This window comes from Paramisgurnus dabryanus, chromosome 13 (assembly GCF_030506205.2).
Source record: "Paramisgurnus dabryanus chromosome 13, PD_genome_1.1, whole genome shotgun sequence".
Taxonomy (NCBI): Eukaryota; Metazoa; Chordata; class Actinopteri; order Cypriniformes; family Cobitidae; genus Paramisgurnus; species Paramisgurnus dabryanus.
Genome location: NC_133349.1, coordinates 38,705,623 through 38,708,122, shown reverse-complemented (window position 1 = coordinate 38,708,122; position 2,500 = coordinate 38,705,623). Strand labels below are relative to the sequence as shown.

At 48.8% G+C, this 2,500-nt stretch overlaps 9 non-coding genes and 2 pseudogenes across 9 annotated transcripts in view; all 11 read right to left on the bottom strand.

The window, feature by feature from the left end:
• LOC135742675 (5S ribosomal RNA) overlaps positions 1 to 108 on the bottom strand; it is a 119-nt gene extending 11 nt beyond the window's left edge. The window contains exon 1 of the ribosomal RNA XR_010530086.1: positions 1 to 108. This exon is cut by the window's left edge and continues 11 nt beyond it. This is a non-coding gene — a ribosomal RNA (5S ribosomal RNA).
• Positions 109 to 233: 125 nt separating this feature from the next.
• Positions 234 to 352, bottom strand: LOC135742676 (5S ribosomal RNA). Its single transcript, XR_010530087.1, has one exon. It is a non-coding gene; the product is annotated as a 5S ribosomal RNA (ribosomal RNA).
• Positions 353 to 477: 125 nt separating this feature from the next.
• On the bottom strand, positions 478 to 596 carry LOC135741875 (5S ribosomal RNA). The gene has a single exon (XR_010529715.1). It is a non-coding gene; the product is annotated as a 5S ribosomal RNA (ribosomal RNA).
• Positions 597 to 721: 125 nt separating this feature from the next.
• LOC135742678 (5S ribosomal RNA) lies at positions 722 to 840 on the bottom strand. The gene has a single exon (XR_010530089.1). It is a non-coding gene; the product is annotated as a 5S ribosomal RNA (ribosomal RNA).
• Positions 841 to 960: 120 nt separating this feature from the next.
• LOC135742679 (5S ribosomal RNA) lies at positions 961 to 1,079 on the bottom strand. The gene has a single exon (XR_010530090.1). It is a non-coding gene; the product is annotated as a 5S ribosomal RNA (ribosomal RNA).
• Positions 1,080 to 1,205: 126 nt separating this feature from the next.
• Positions 1,206 to 1,324, bottom strand: LOC135741789 (5S ribosomal RNA). Its single transcript, XR_010529633.1, has one exon. It is a non-coding gene; the product is annotated as a 5S ribosomal RNA (ribosomal RNA).
• A 121-nt stretch (positions 1,325 to 1,445) lies between these two features.
• Positions 1,446 to 1,564, bottom strand: LOC135742236 (5S ribosomal RNA; annotated as a pseudogene).
• A 120-nt stretch (positions 1,565 to 1,684) lies between these two features.
• Positions 1,685 to 1,803, bottom strand: LOC135741820 (5S ribosomal RNA). The gene has a single exon (XR_010529662.1). It is a non-coding gene; the product is annotated as a 5S ribosomal RNA (ribosomal RNA).
• A 120-nt stretch (positions 1,804 to 1,923) lies between these two features.
• Positions 1,924 to 2,042, bottom strand: LOC135742228 (5S ribosomal RNA; annotated as a pseudogene).
• Positions 2,043 to 2,169: 127 nt separating this feature from the next.
• LOC135742680 (5S ribosomal RNA) lies at positions 2,170 to 2,288 on the bottom strand. The gene has a single exon (XR_010530091.1). It is a non-coding gene; the product is annotated as a 5S ribosomal RNA (ribosomal RNA).
• Positions 2,289 to 2,413: 125 nt separating this feature from the next.
• The window catches only part of LOC135741934 (5S ribosomal RNA), a 119-nt gene continuing 32 nt past the window's right edge, over positions 2,414 to 2,500 (bottom strand). The window contains exon 1 of the ribosomal RNA XR_010529771.1: positions 2,414 to 2,500. This exon is cut by the window's right edge and continues 32 nt beyond it. This is a non-coding gene — a ribosomal RNA (5S ribosomal RNA).

Here is a 2,500-nt window from a genome sequence, read left to right as displayed (position 1 = left end):
CCTGGTATTCCCAGGCGGTCTCCCATCCAAGTACTAACCAGGCCCGACCCTGCTTGGCTTCCGAGATCAGACGAGAGCGGGCGTGCTCAGGGTGGTGTGGCCGTAAGCGAGTGCTGACTCGCTTCGATAGACATTTTAAGACTTATGTGGCAACGCCATGACATCAGTGAACGCTTACAGAAAGATCGCATTCATGGGAAAAAATGACGTAAAAAAATAATTAATTAATTAAATGCTTACAGCACCTGGTATTCCCAGGCGGTCTCCCATCCAAGTACTAACCAGGCCCGACCCTGCTTGGCTTCCGAGATCAGACGAGAGCGGGCGTGCTCAGGGTGGTGTGGCCGTAAGCGAGTGCAGACTCGATTCGAGAGACACTTCAAAACTAATGTGGCAACGCCATGCCATGGGAGAACGCTTACAGAAAGGACGCATTCATGGGAAAATATGACATAAATAAATATTTAATTAATTAAATGCTTACAGCACCTGGTATTCCCAGGCGGTCTCCCATCCAAGTACTAACCAGGCCCGACCCTGCTTGGCTTCCAAGATCAGACGAGAGCGGGCGTGCTCAGGGTGGTGTGGCCGTAAGCGAGTGCGGACTTGATTCGAGAGACACTTCAAAACTAATGTGGCAACGCCATGCCATGGGAGAACGCTTACAGAAAGGACGCATTCATGGGAAAAAAAGACATAAAAAAATTATTAATTAATTAAATGCTTACAGCACCTGGTATTCCCAGGCGGTCTCCCATCCAAGTACTAACCAGGCCCGACCCTGCTTGGCTTCCGAGATCAGACGAGAGCGGGCGTGCTCAGGGTGGTGTGGCCGTAAGCGAGTGCTGACTCGCTTCGATAGACACTTCAAGACTAATGTGGCAACGCCATGACATCAGTGAACGCTTACAGAAAGATCGCATTCATGGGAAAAATGACATAAATAATTAATTAATTAAATGCTTACAGCACCTGGTATTCCCAGGCGGTCTCCCATCCAAGTACTAACCAGGCCCGACCCTGCTTGGCTTCCGAGATCAGACGAGAGCGGGCGTGCTCAGGGTGGTGTGGCCGTAAGCGAGTGCTGACTCGCTTCGATAGACACTTCAAGGCTAATGTGGTAACGCAATGACATCGGTAAATGGTTACAGAAAGGACGCATTCATGGGAAAAAATGACATAAAAAAAATTATTAATTAATTAAATGCTTACAACACCTGGTATTCCCAGGCGGTCTCCCATCCAAGTACTAACCAGGCCCGACCCTGCTTGGCTTCCGAGATCAGACGAGAGCGGGCGTGCTCAGGGTGGTGTGGCCGTAAGCGAGTGCTGACTCGCTTCGATAGACACTTCAAGACTTATGTGGCAACGCCATGACATCAGTGAACGCTTACAGAAAGATCGCATTCATGGGAAAAAATGACATGAATAATTAATTAATTAAATGCTTACAGAACCTGGTATTCCTAGGCGGTCTCCCATCCAAGTACTAACCAGGCCCGACCCTGCTTGGCTTCCGAGATCAGACGAGAGCGGGCGTGCTCAGGGTGGTGTGGCCGTAAGCGAGTGCTGACTCGATTCGAGAGACACTTCAAAACTAATGTGGCAACGCCATGCCATGGGAGAACGCTTACAGAAAGGACGCATTCATGGGAAAAATGACATAAATAATTAATTAATTAAATGCTTACAGCACCAGGTATTCCCAGGCGGTCTCCCATCCAAGTACTAAACAGGCCCGACCCTGCTTGGCTTCCGAGATCAGACGAGAGCGGGCGTGCTCAGGGTGGTGTGGCCGTAAGCGAGTGCGGACTTGATTCGAGAGACACTTCAAAACTAATGTGGCAACGCCATGCCATGGGAGAATGCTTACAGAAAGGACGCATTCATGGGAAAAATGACATAAATAATTAATTAATTAAATTCTTACAGCACCAGGTATTCCCAGGCGGTCTCCCATCCAAGTACTAACCAGGCCCGACCCTGCTTCGCTTCCGAGATCAGACGAGAGCGGGCGTGCTCAGGATGGTGTGGCCGTAAACGAGTGCTGACTCGATTCGAGAGACACTTCAAGGCTAATGTGGCAACGCAATGACATCGGTAAATGGTTACAGAAAGGACGCATTCATGGGAAAAAATGACATAAAAAAAAATAATTAATTAATTAAATGCTTACAGCACCTGGTATTCCCAGGCGGTCTCCCATCCAAGTACTAACCAGGCCCGACCCTGCTTGGCTTCCGAGATCAGACGAGAGCGGGCGTGCTCAGGGTGGTGTGGCCGTAAGCAAGTGCTGACTCGCTTCGATAGACACTTCAAGACTTATGTGGCAACGCCATGACATCAGTGAACGCTTACAGAAAGATCGCATTCATGGGAAAAAATGACATAAAAAAATAATTAATTAATTAAATGCTTACAGCACCTGGTATTTCCAGGCGGTCTCCCATCCAAGTACTAACCAGGCCCGACCCTGCTTGGCTTCCGAGATCAGACGAGA